This window comes from Ursus americanus, chromosome 23 (genome assembly GCF_024610735.1).
Source record: "Ursus americanus isolate L20-20 chromosome 23, mUrsAme1.1.p, whole genome shotgun sequence".
Lineage (NCBI taxonomy): Eukaryota > Metazoa > Chordata > Mammalia > Carnivora > Ursidae > Ursus > Ursus americanus.
Window position 1 is genome coordinate 6,327,047 of NC_142149.1, and position 13,365 is coordinate 6,340,411.

A 13,365-nucleotide genomic window follows, 5' to 3' on the forward strand; every position below is an offset into this window, starting at 1 on the left:
ACGGGGAGCCCAGAGCTAAAGACACTGCAGGGCGCGCTCAGCGGCCCCTGAGCTACAGAACAGAGGCGAGAAACCAAACCCGCACGGCAGCCGGTCAGACCAGGAGCAGGAGGTCGGCCAGGAGGACAGACTTGTCCTGCTGCCCAATTAACTGGGAAGAGGATGAAGCTCTGGGGTGCCCTCCCTGCAGAGCCGCATGTGGGCCAGTGAGGTCGCGCCCAAACAAGTTCTGCTGAACTGGTACAAACGCTGTCTCGACACCGGGGAGCCTGCGAGAAGGATTTCGGGGAGAAGCCATGGATGGGGTGGCTGTTCCCGATCTTGCACATACAGAGAGCTCCAGCTGTCACAAGCCCAGAATGCCTCCTCCCAGAGGCTGGGAAGGGGTCCACACGGAAGAGGACGGATGAGAATCTCCTGGACAGAGTGGAGGGAACTGCTCCCAGACCGGCAGGCGAGCGGCAGCCAGGACACAGGCTGCGTGCAGCGAGCGCTCCCAGCACATCCGCACCAGTTCCGAGGGGGAGGGCTGGACACAGGGCTGTTGCCACCAGCGGCCAATACCTGAGGAGCCTGGGTGCTGTCAGCCTGTCAGCCTGGAGACGGCCAGGGCACTCACAAGGCACTTCCTGGGCTCGGTTTCTCCCTGAACACACCGACTGGAACGCAGCCTGTGACTGTCTAACAGCTGAAAGCATCCCCAGGTCCCTTCCTCCAAATCTTCTGCTTCTCTTTTCTCAAGGCAACTGGAAACAAAGTAGACCTAGGAAAGGACCCAAATAATCTCCTTCTCTGAACTCTCTGCTCTAAACATCGCCTGCCCTAGTTAGATGAGATAGAAATCTTCAGTTAGGGACCTGAGGTTTGTAATCTATCTTTATGGTTTGTCCTCTGGGAGGCAAAAAAAAAAAAAAAAAAAAAAAAAAAAAAAAAAAAAAAAAAAAAAGCACATCTCCTGAACCCATGGATGGCAAAAAAGAAAGATCAAGAAACTCATCCTGAATTTCTATCATCAAGGAGAGTGATGTCTATGGGGAGCCTGGCTGCCGAACGCAGCGTTAAAGGTGTGTGGGACAAGGAGCTACCTGGGAGGGAGTGACAGGTTATGACCCACGGCAGGGCCCCCTCAGTACCCATGGGCCTGGCTGTGCACCGCTGGGAAATGGCTCACGTGCCGTGACCACCACGGGACGCAGACTGTGTCCTTCCAGAAAGCATGCTGTGGCTCCCAGGCAACTATCTTCATTACGTCACAATCTCTGGCCCCAGCCTCTGGGATAGGGACAAGCCCCACATACCTGGTCCAGGTGCCCCCCATCCAGTGATCTCCAAGCCCCCAACTGAGTGACAGTTGGGGCCGCATTTGGAGGGGATGCTATTGGCAGGGAGAAGAACTGTGCCCACAAACAGGCCACTCTCACCCCAGAGCCTCCCCCTGCCTCTGAGCTGTCACCCAGAGAAGGCTTTGCCTTGGAGACAAGGGAACCCACACCACTAACACCTCCTGAGCCCCCCCACAGAGCACCTTCCGTCGAAGACCTCTTCTTGACCCCGACATCCTGGGAATTGGTTACTGGCTCCAGTTTAGAAAGCTGAGCTAAAGGGGACAAAATAACTTGTGAAGACCTTGTGACGACTTAGACAGGGCTGAGATCAGAACTCAGGCTGTGCGTATTTGAGGCCAGTCCCTTTCTTAGGGTGTTTACTGCCTCCCTTGGTTGTGCCCTAGAGAGTCTCTCCACCACCTCCATACCCAGCAAAGCTGCCCCCCCAGGGGTAGGGGCAGAGGGCTGGGCTGGCCCGGTGGCGTCAGCCTGGCACGGCTGCTATCCCCCTCACCCCCTACTGGAGGACAGGCCTGCATGCCTGTGTGGTCTCCTCCTCAGCTGAAAAGCCAGATGGCGCCCGGTGGTGGGCTGAGTTCCAAGGATTTGGTGCCAGAGCTGCAACCCTTGTGGTTTGGGGGGGAAAAGACAAATATTGTGGAAAACCCACATAGTCACTCAATGATATGCCATCCGGGCTTATTCAGGGTAGCCTGGCTGCTCGCAAGCATGAGAGAGAAAGAGAGATGAGTCCACACCCACCCGCCCAGGTGAGAAGACAGAGGCCTGACCTTGAACGATGACAGGATAGTGATGACAGGAGGCGGCTGGGACAGAGGAGGTGTGTGCGTAAGGAAGGCTGGGGGCTCTGCCTGGAGAAACAGACCTGCCTCTGGAGCCGGCCCCTGTCCTAACACTTCCCTGTTTGCATTTTAGGTGCCAAAGAGCAGGTGGCAGAGAGGTGGGGGGACCACCTAGACCTCCTGGCATGTGGGCAGCTCCTGACTGTTGCTCTCTGCCTTCAGTCCCCAAAGACAGGGTGCCCCTAAGGCCGGGCTGAGGGCTTGCTCTGTCCCGGCAGTCAGGCACAGATGACTCGTGCCTTTGGGAAAACAGGAGAAGCCAGCTGGATGTGGAATCTTTCTGGTGGGAGCAGTGGCTGCCAGCTGTGATGAGCCGTGGGCATCAGCAGCCCCAAGGGCTGACGGAGGGACTTGACCAGCGCCGGCCACGGAGCCAGCAGCGGCAGCACACCCGAATACTCTCCTTCATTCAGATGGTCACGCAGCACCTGCCCTCTGTGAGGCCCCTGCTGGTTCCCAGACATGTGGGTCAGGCACAGCTCTGACCTCGAGATGCTCACGGGGAGACCAAGTAACCAAATACACAAAAGTCCAATTATCGCCATGGCAGGGGTTGGGGGGGGGGAGTAATGGCCGCAGGTGTCTTGAAAGGAGGCCCCTGAGTTCAGTTCTGAATGAGTGAGTGCTTGTCAGACTCTGAGGCAAGGGAAAGGCCCTTGAGGGGCACAGAGTCGTGAAAGCACCCAGTGTCCTTGGAGGACAGTGGCCAGTGAGTGTGGGGCAGTGGTGAGAGAGAAGGTTTCAGAAGGAGACTGGAGCCGACCACACCATGTGAAGGAGCGTAAATGTTGTCTTATGGAGAGGAACTTCTAACAGGTTTTAATTAGGGAAATGACAGTCACATTTACCTAAAACCAATGTTGAGAGAACAAGTAACAGAAAAGCTCCGTGGCCTTGGGGACAATTCTCGTGCCCCGAGGCAGCCGGGCCTGCACTACAGGGATGGGGGCTGAGCACGGCCTCAGGCTCTCCAAGTCCTCTGGGGAAGACTCCTCCCTGTCCTAATGGGACAAGGCTTAAAAGGGGCTGTACTAAATTGGGGTGGGGTGGAAAAAGAAGCTGGGATGTCCTGGCTAGTGGGCCCCAGTGATAACTGGGCAAAAATGCCACCTGGGCCCTTGCGGCGAGCCCCGTGGGAGCCAGAGTGAGCGAGCAGATGCCAAGATGTTAACTTCTCCCACACTGCAGGCTTGGCTTACTGGTTCGCACTGTTCAGCCACTGAAATCTCTTCAAGGAGAATCAGCACCAGCTCTGTCTCGGTCTGTTCCGCTGGATGTAAGGAAGGGGAGACGAGGGGTAGCAGCACTACTTCCCCCAGGGCTGTGCTTTGCCTCACACATGAAAAAGCTAGAGGTACTCCTCTGGCTCGGCCCCATGGCCCAGGGCCTGGGAAGAGCCATCGGGGCCAGGCTAGGGGTCAGCTGGTCCTCAGAACAAGAGGCCTTGAGGGGAACAGGTGGACTCTGCCGTGAGAGACGGGGGTGGGGAGCCTCTGGGCCATCCGTCCCGCCCCTCAGCGGCATCCTCGGAGAAAAGCCCCCACCCGCCCACCCACCATCCCCCAACCGCCTGATTCTGTCAGGAGTTAAGCTGAGGGACTTTTGGTGGCTAGCGCCTGGGCCTCCTGGACCTTAGAGCCCGCAGAGCTGTTAACTCCAGTAACCGGCTGGAATCTGATTGCCTTTAGTGTCCCTGTCCCGAGGATGCCCTCTGTCACCTCAGCTGCCTGGTGTTTGAGCAGCACTCGACGAGAGATGCCAGGTGATGGCTGTAGGTGTTCCTGGCGCCTTCCCTTCCTCATTCCACTCTTCCCGCTTGTCTCTGTGCAGGAAGAGTGCATGGCGGTGGGAATGCTCTGCGCTGGAGCTGGAGGGGAGGGAGGGAAGGAAGTCAGGTGCCCAGAACACCGGAGCCCTGTGGAGAGGAGCACAGGCCAAGCTGGCTCCACCCCTTCTCTGCTGACGTCAGACCTCGAAATAGACAGATTGGGGAGCAGGATTCTTTGCCGACACTGAGTAACCTTGGAGGTGGGGAAGGAGGGGAGACAGGGCACCAAGCTGGCTGATTAACAAGCTCCGTCCAATTGGGTATAAGAATTGCACTAACATCCCCAGCTTCCAGGCCTCTCCGTGGGGCTGGCACGCTGTGGAAGCCAAGAGCACCGTCCGCAGGGATGCAGGAGGGACCTGTTGGCCCTGGGTTAACAAAGAAGGCACTAGCAAAGGGATGTTGCTGGAGGCCCTTTTCTCCCAGGGACACCCAGAGCCTGAAAACAGCCTGATCAGAGGAGCAATGCTGTTCTCTGTCTGCCCTGAAGTGTGTGAGGCATCGACTCCAGCAGGTTACCTGTGACACCAGGCTGCACACCTGTGGACGTGGGGCCATCGTCTCGCCCTGGAAGAGGCAAGGCATAGGGAGCCCCTGACTGCTGCCTCCACAGCTACAGCCTGGGGGCAGCTCCCGAAAGGACACCAGACAGGCCTCTCCCCCAGAGACTGTTGATCACGGGGACAGGTCCTCAGCCGGCAAGATTTTTCAAAGGGGAGAGTACGCAGACTTCTCCTCACAGCTGGTTGAAAGTGCAGATTCCTGGGCCTTGAAGCCTTAGCTCTGCTACATTGGGCCGGGGGTAGGACCGAGGAATGTATAGTTTTAACAAGTACCTGAAGTTGGTTGCTGGAACCAAGCCTTGAGACACAGCTGCGGCTCATGCACGCTCCTGACCTGGGGGAAGGCAAAGCGCTGGACGGTGCTCCCAGGGGCCGAGCACCTGTCTCGTGGGTGGAGCCCAACATCCCCACAGCAGTGAGGGGTACGTGTCCTAGCCCGGTGGGGCCTTCTGGTCCCAGCTGGCACCCAGCACCCAGCCCGGCCGTCTCGTCCCTCCTCTTGTCAAGGTTTTCAGAGAACATCTCAATCTGCGGCTAGAGGAAGTTTTTCCCAGAGCCAAACTCACTATGCCCTGCTGCGCTCTGTGACCCTTCCTTCCAGATTCACACTCACCACGAAGCGTCTGCTCAGCAGTGCGCTCTGCGGCACCTCCCTTTGCACTTGAAGGCTTATTAAAATGTACCTTGGTCTGCTCTCAGCTCATCCACGAGACAGCCCGAGCTCATGCTAATTAATCAGATGTCATCATTAATATGCACCCTAACTGTTCAGCTCCCCTGATGCCCATCAGGCTCAGCCCCCGGCCTCTCCGCTGGCTGCAAGCCCTTTGGACTTCCTCGGCTCCTGCTTTCTCCTCTGGGCTTGCCTGCGGTCCGGAGAACGCGCCCAAAGATACTTTTATTCTCGGCACAGTTTGCACGGCCAGCCGCTGGCTGGGATGCCAGCAACACAGAGGAGTACAGTTACTACTTTAGAATGAGTGCTTTATTTAATTAAACAATTACTGCTGGGGCCCTGGGGCGCTATTTAGAAAGATACCAGATTCTGCTCACAACAGACACCCTGTAACAGAGAGTGAGCATTGCTCAGGGAGCAAGCACAACCCCCCAAACCTCAGCAGGGCCCTCACAACTACCACGGGGCCTCCATGCAACGAAAGTATCAGACAGACGCAAGGCAGGAGGGGAAGAACGGGTTGGCAGGTACGGTTTCCATCCCAGTTTACACAAAATATTTAAGAACATTCCACCTTCCTCTAAACCACTGGCAGGCTGTTGGGTTGGAGATGATGGTTTTCCCCCTGCACTTTTGGAGGAAATGAAACAAAGTGGGGAGGAGGCGAGTGGAAGATTTGAAATCAACCAGGCCATTTTCTTTAAGAAAACAGTCACTTTTAGTTCTTTGCCCAGAAAGGGAAGGCCGGAAGCAGAGGGGATGTGGAGCATGGAGATGGCCTGGGCCGTACTGTTTGGGGACGGCCTGGAGCAGCTTGAGGGGAATGGCTGCAAACACACTCAGGTTGGTGGCAGGGTTGGCCCAGGACACTTAGGAAGCGAGGAGCACTAGACATTGATGCCCACTCCTGCCACTCACAGAGAAGGCGCGTTCAAGCCTCCAGCTTGGGCTGCCTGGGATCAGCGTGGAGCGTGGATAAAATGGTCCTGAAAAAGCACAGTGCAGAAGGTCCCCAGCAGGGAGGAGCACTCCCCACGGAGACCTATGTGGAAGTTTCCCAACTAAACTGGCCTGTGCAGGAGTGTGGGCCGCGGGCATACACTTAACAAGCTCAATGAAACTTCCCAGGCTGTACATGCGCAAGGGTGTCTGCGTCCCTGGCTCTCTCGTAGGTGGGCTGTTCGTGTCCCCCCCAACCCCACGCCTGCCTGCTTCCACACGAAGCAGGCTTTGGACGGCTGCCCCTTTGCACGTGCACACGTGGATACTACCTTTAGGAGAGACAGGCTTCTAAAAGTTCTATTTACAAATACTTAGTTTTCACAGAATCACATTTTACACCCAAGAAAAACCAAGTACTCAAGAGAAACCTTTAGGAGAGACAGGCTTCTAAAAGTTCTATTTACAAATACTTAGTTTTCACAGAATCACATTTTACACCCAAGAAAAACCAAGTACTCAAGAGAAACCTGCAGCCCGCCCTTCTGCAAACCAACAAACTTTGTAACAATTAGGCCTATAGTTTGTTTTATGTGCTTCCATGCAGTGGGGTTTCTTAAGAGCTGAGCATGCTGGGGTGGGGGTGGCCAGGCGATGGCACGCAAGATGATTTCCTCCATCCCAAGGCACCTCCCTAGCTGAACTGAGGATGGGGGGTAGGGCGGCAGGATGAGAATCCAGGCCAATTTATCTGACATCTGCCCATGCGCCCAGGAGTCAAAACAGCTTGCCCTGGGCAAGTGGTGTGTATGAGCACGTACTCACGGCTTGCCAGACAATGGATGAGGGGGCAGGGACCTGGGACATTCTAACAGGACACAGAGATGCTCAAACTGCCACTGTGATGAGGGGGTCTGGGCAGTTTACCTGGCTCAGGAGCTAGGATGTAAGTTTCCTCCACCCACCAGGACACAGTAGAGAACGCACGACCCCGACCAATGGCAACGGCAGCTTCTGAGATAGGGGGAGGAATGGTGGGAACTGTCCAGGAGAACCTAGTCCAAATTCCCATCACCTGGCATCCTTACTGGGAGCGCAGAGGCGGCGGCACTGGGGATTAAGTGTCACCTTCTAAGCCGGTGTGTCAGGTGTTGGCCATGGCAGAGGCAGGATGTGGGGTGATGGATGGCGGGCTTCATGCCAGCCGACAGAACCCATGTCCCTGAGAGGCACAGTAAAAATAAAACAACAATCCTCTCATGGAGCTGGAGGAGGAAGCTCGGCTCCAACACTCAAAGGTGTTGGGTAGGAGGCAGCGGTCACCATGGCCCAGGGAGGTGCGGCCGGGGTCTGCACCAAAAGGTGGAGGGCTGGTCCGGAGCAATGCTGGGCAGTAGCTGGGCAGCAGCTGGGGACGGGTGGGAGGCCGCGCCTGGGTGGCAGCAGCAGCCATGGGTGATGGGCAGGATGCTGGGGGCTCATGGGGTCTGTTGGCAGGAGTTTCAGAGACAAACCACAGTGCTGGAGTGAGTGACAGAGCAATCTGAATTTCATTTAGAAAGGGCTGGGCTGGGGGGATGGAAAGCACACCAAAAACCAAGAGGCCATTCCCGGGATGAAATATATAGACAGCTCCCTAGGAAAAAAAAAAAAAAGAGAGAGAGAGAGAGAGAGAAAAAGAATAACACAGGCCTGTCCGTGTATTATTGATTTCCTTGAAAAAGAGAGACAAGCCAATCCTTTCAAGTCAGTCACTTCAGTGTGAGCACCAGGGCCTGTCTGAAGTTAGCATTCCCTCAGCGTTAGAGACCCAGCTCTTGTTTGGGTTGTGGGCCCACGCATTTTCGGGGTATCGGGCAGAAATTCGTTCGTCCTCGAGACCCAGGATCATGGGCTGAAGGCGGAGCCTCAGGACGTGGGGGAGAGGCTCATGAGGACGCCCTGCGCAGCTGGCTGAAGACACCGCAGACCGCCCCACGCCAAGCTCCCGGCGTCGGCCAGACACGGGTCATGAGGGCCGCCTGCCCACTGCACCTGCAGTGACTGGCCAGTGTGACTGGCATCTTCCCACGAGTGGGGAGAAAGAGAGGCCAAGCAAAACGGACCCTTCTGAGCATCCAGACTGAGAGAAGGGGAGCTGACAAGGAGCACATCGTGGGGAGGAAGGGGGGAAAGAAAAAGATGGGCTTCCCTGGTAGGTCGCCATTCTACAGAGGGCACACGTTGATGTTCCAGACCCCATCATTAAGCCCATGCAGCCAGGAATCTCCTCTCGGCCCCTTACTGAGTCCCAACCCATGTGCCTCAGGCAGGAGGGCAGGGTGGCCCAGAGAAGGGAAACTGCCATCAGGCCATCTGTGGGCTTAGGGTCCTGCTCTCCGCTTGGATGGAGCCAGCCCATGAGCCCTCCTAAAGACGGCTCATTTGCCCTGTCAGTTCCCGCTAGCCCTGTGGGGCCACCCTTCCTGGCTAACTGCTGCAGCCTTCCGCTTCAGGTTCCCGACAGTGGCAAATCCAGGGGCGCCGTGTCCTGCTGGAATTGTGCTCTGGGGCACCCGGTGGTGCCTTTGGAGGCGTGCAGCCGTGTTCCCGAGAGTCCCGCATCCTGTCAAGTCACTGAGGCTGCTGAACCTCACTGTGCCACACTAAATGTCCCCCCTCACTGGTCCTGAAGGCCTCTAGGCCACCTCCTGCCCCAGAACTGGTAAGAATAAATATTCAAGCGACGGCAGCGGTGACCCACTTATTAGCAGATGCCACAGCCCAGGGCACAGTGGCTGATGCTGAAAGAACACAGAAAGGGACTGTGGGAGGCACAGGAAACGTCCTTGGGAAGACACGTCCCAGTCTAGTGCTCCTTGAGCGAATGTGAGAAGTCTGCTCCACTATCTAGGAGCAAGGGGCAGCAAGAAAGACAGAAATCCATCAAGCAGATGGGCAGGGGGCGCAGACACGGGTCACTGAACGGACACCATCCTTGGGCAGCATTGCCCCACCTCTCCGCAAACATCAAGCTCTAAGGGCTGATGACCGGGCACGACCTGCCCCTTCTCTCTGGCCTCGCCAACAGGGCAGCCCACAAGCCCAGCAAGTCTGTTACCAGGGCCGGTGGACAGGGATGGGAACCCTGGGAGCCAGGCTCCTATCCCTGCCTTGGCCCTGGGGCCCCGGGGAAGTCACAGTCCTCAAGTCTCAGTTTTCTCTACTGTAAAGTGGGATGATGCCATGGGCCTTACTGTGCGACCGGGAGGACCCAATTGGAAAGGAGAAAGTAAGTGGTAATACGTTACACCCACGCAAAGCCGCCATAGGAAGGGCCGGTCAAGGCCTGGCACAGCCATGTGGGCGCGTCACTCCCCTCTCCACCTCCTTACAAAAAGGATGTTTACACGTTTCGGGAAGAGACCCCTGGGTTTTTAAAAAGGGGACTGCATGCTGTTTTAAATGCTGCAGATGACAGAGAGAAGTTTTGTTGCCTAAGGCCGAGCCAAGATGGAATCAGGAAACCAGACTTCCTGGCAGAGGAAGAAACCAGGACTCTTGGTGAAAGCCTAGGAAGACCCTTCCAATGTTAACCTGAGCCCGAATCAGATTGCCCTACACCTGCAGGAACAGCTCAGCAGATGGAAATCCCCAAACTCCCCCGCAACCCCCAACACACACCCCGCTTCTTCAAGGGGGTGCCCAGCAGAAGGCGGCAGGTCATCTGCCAGGCACGTGCAGGCTGCCCTCTCTCCCCTGGACCACGCAAGCCCTGGGGGCGGATCTCACGGCTCCTGTATCAAGGCAGGAATGCAAGCCAGGGTGACCTTGTCATGTCCCAAGGCAGCCTGCGAGGGGCCCCCGCTCCATACCATCAGTCTGTGGCCGAGTCTCCAGCCAGGATGAGCTCCGCTCTGCCATCTGCGCTCCCAGCTCTGCTTGGCTAGTGCCTGCTGGGCTGCTGGTGACCCAGCGGCATCTGTCCACCTGTAAGAGGCCGAGGCCGCTCCTGCGAACCGGGAGGAGCTTTCGGCCCTCGGGGAGTCCCACCGTGGCCCCAGGGCTTCCCTCTGACACTCTAGAGGCAGTGGCGGTGACAGGGCCAGGTCCTGGGCAAGGGGTGTGAGGGACAGGCTGGGAAGCGCGGCCAGGATGAGAAAGTGAACAAGCCTTGGCAGTGCCCTGGACTCCAGGGGACAGCGGCACACGGCCTGCTTCCCAGACACTCGGGACGGATTCCAGGATGGAACTGATTTATGACAATCCTGGTACCACTTCACCACTGGTCCCTGGCTCCTTCTCACGGCACAGGAGAGAGTGGAGCGCCCAATTCTGACTTTGTTTCTGGCAAAGCCGGAGAAGCGCTGCAGAAAGAAGCCCAAGCTATTCCCTAGCCTGGAGGCAATGTTACTGGTTTGAAGGAGTTGGGGCACCTGACACTTTCCCACTGGTCCTTCAAGGGAGCAGGTGGGGCGGGTGGTGGGGTTCTGAGAATCCAGGGCCAGCTGACAGCAGGTCTTGATGTTAATTCTCACGGGCTCTTGCCAGGGCCCAGGTCACTGAAGGCTCCAGCTGCAGTGGCTTGTGGGGACGGCCCTGGAACGCACATGTGACTCACGGGACCCCTGCCTCCCAGTGACCCACTCTGTGGCTACTCCAAGGAAGGAGAGGGAGAGACTGACTCATATCAGCTGCACTGGCAACCACAGGATGTGGACGGAGGTCGCAGGGTGGAGGGGAGCAGGAATTTTCCATTTGTTAAGGTCAAGGGCTTTGGGAGGCGACTGGTAGCTGCTGGTGGAGAAAGCTCCCTTCTTATCATGATGCTGTGCACAGGCTGGCCTCTGGGTATAGTTAATACCCCAAATACTCTCCTTCTACGTGTGCATTTCAGTAGTGTTCCCGGGAAGACACAGAAAAGATCGTTTCTAGAGGACTTGCTAGAAATTAAGCCACAAAAGAAAAGCCTGTATCTTTATTCCCCAGAATGTACTGTCCCAAAATAGCAATAAAGAGATGGTTGTTTCAAGGCCCTTCGAAACACGTCGGCTGGGCAGGTGCACCCTCCACCTGAGACAAGACGACTGTGCACAGGGCGGGGGTGCTCTAAAACTGCCTGCCGCCTTGCCCAGCTTTTGGTGAGGTCTCGCTGCAGGCAAAATCAGAGGCTGCGGGTAGAAAGAGGCAGTGGGCATCTGCAGAAGGGATGAACACTCTTCTGAATGTGACCGACTGAGGGGTGGGGGGAGAAGGACGACCCTCCACCTTAATGATCTGAGGAGCCCCCCCGATGGAATGAAGACCTACGGCTGAGCCCCATGGGTCAGATTTGGGAGGGAAAGATGCCCGTCACCTGCAACACACAGCTCAGGACCAAGGAAGGAAACCTCCACGGCTGCCAATCCCTTCCAGCTCCCTGACGGGGAGGTCTGCGGGCGGACACCTGGTGGAGGGTTGGAAAGCACGGTTCAGGAGCCGCAGACCCTGGGAGCCACAGGCAAAGCTGTAAAGTAACTCCCGAGACAACGTGAAGGTCCGTCTGCCTTAAATTCTCCAAACCAGGCAGAAGAGCACAACTCCACAGAACACGTGCTGTGCCAAGCAAAGCCCCCGGCAGTGGACTGGGCGGTGGGGGAGGGGGCAACCACCTGGTGAGAATAGGCTCTGCTTCTGCTCACCCGTCCCATCTCCGCAGCTCTTGCGGGCCGGGTGGCAATCAGCCCTAGGAGTTACAAGCGCGGTAGGGGAAAGATGAAGGCAGTAATTCATGTCTGTCTGCTTTCCTGAACGGCTCCTTCTGTTCCGCCAGGGAGTACTGAGATTCAGGGAGGGAGGCTCCCATCACGTGGAAGGTTTACAGGAATATGGGAAAGAACAATTTAATAAAGCAGTAATAATGCTTCTCAGTAATTTACCAGGCCAGTGGCAATACTCCTAGTGCCCTGTATCTGTTTCGCGGGGGAGGGGACACTCCAGGCAGATTTAGCACAGACGCTAACAGCTTCTCCCGGAAAGACCCACCGGAGGTCTGGTCCCTCTGCCCGGCACATGCTTCTGTGTCTGTGCTGAGCCTCTTGGACCCCTTCCTCCATATCCTCCTTCTGCCAGTCAGAGATCCAGGCGGGTCGTTATGCTCGCTGATACTTCTGCTATTTTACCAATGACAGTTTGCTGAAATGCTGAGAGGCTAACAGGCCTCAGCTGTGCTGCCTTCCTGATCGCCCTCCCACCACAGGCTGGGGAAGTGGGGGACCGTGCCAGGGAATTAGCTTGCCACCAAATTCCCACCAGACCTGCGGTGGGGGGATTTGAGATATGATTCTACCAAAAGACGAGTCTCTAGTCACAGGTGAACGCATGAGACAAAAACCAGACCATCCGACCGCTCTGGCAATGCAGAAGAAGAAAACCAACCTCTCCCCAGGCTTGGGCCACAGGCCGGCTTCAGTAGGTCCACAGGGTGGGACTGGGAAGGCAAAACCAGCTTTCAGTGGCCCTGGGTGAACAAACTCAGAACCAGGTAACATAGCTGGCAGGGCCTGCAGAAACCTTTGCCAGGATGGGGATAATTAAGTCAAGAGGCCAACTCCCCGAAAGGCTCGGCTCTCTCCTGAACCCTGCCTCCCCCTCCAAATCAGCTAAGTGGCCACGTGTCAAACTGTGTGCCACCTCGCACACCTAAATCTGTGTCAGGGTTGAGGAGGACCAAGAAGAGGCAGAGAATATTAATAGATGCTGCAATGGGGCGAGGGAAGCATTTCTGAGTCCCGCCCACAAAGCGGGCAGAGATAAATAACAGCCTCTGGTTTCATGTCTTATTACCCAAGACCCGTCTGGCATGGTATCCAGCTCCAACCCGCCCTTCCTGCCCATGGCACAAAGCAGTCAAGAACAGCGTGGAGATTCATCTTCTTCCCTCGCCTGCGGGGAGGAGGGGAGACGGGGACAGAGCTGGGCTGATCCTTCCCTATCTGGAGAGCCTGTCTGTGCTCGGGTCCAACCATAAGATGGCTCAGTCCTGCCTGTCCAGTCAGGGAGCCCGGCACCTCCCATATGCCCTTGGGCTGGCCAGGAGAAAGGTTCGAACGTGGCCAGTCTCCAGGAAATCTGCTCTGACACTCTTAGAGAGCTGTACTAAGGGTGCCCCTCAAACCTCAAGCTCGATTTACAAGAGTTCACAGCCAGGAGC

General features: G+C 56.6%; 1 protein-coding gene across 2 annotated transcripts in view; it reads right to left on the reverse strand.

The window, feature by feature from the left end:
* SLC38A12 (solute carrier family 38 member 12) overlaps nt 1-13,365 on the reverse strand; it is a 56,062-nt gene that overhangs the window by 26,335 nt on the left and 16,362 nt on the right. The gene's annotated exons all lie outside the window — the stretch shown is intronic.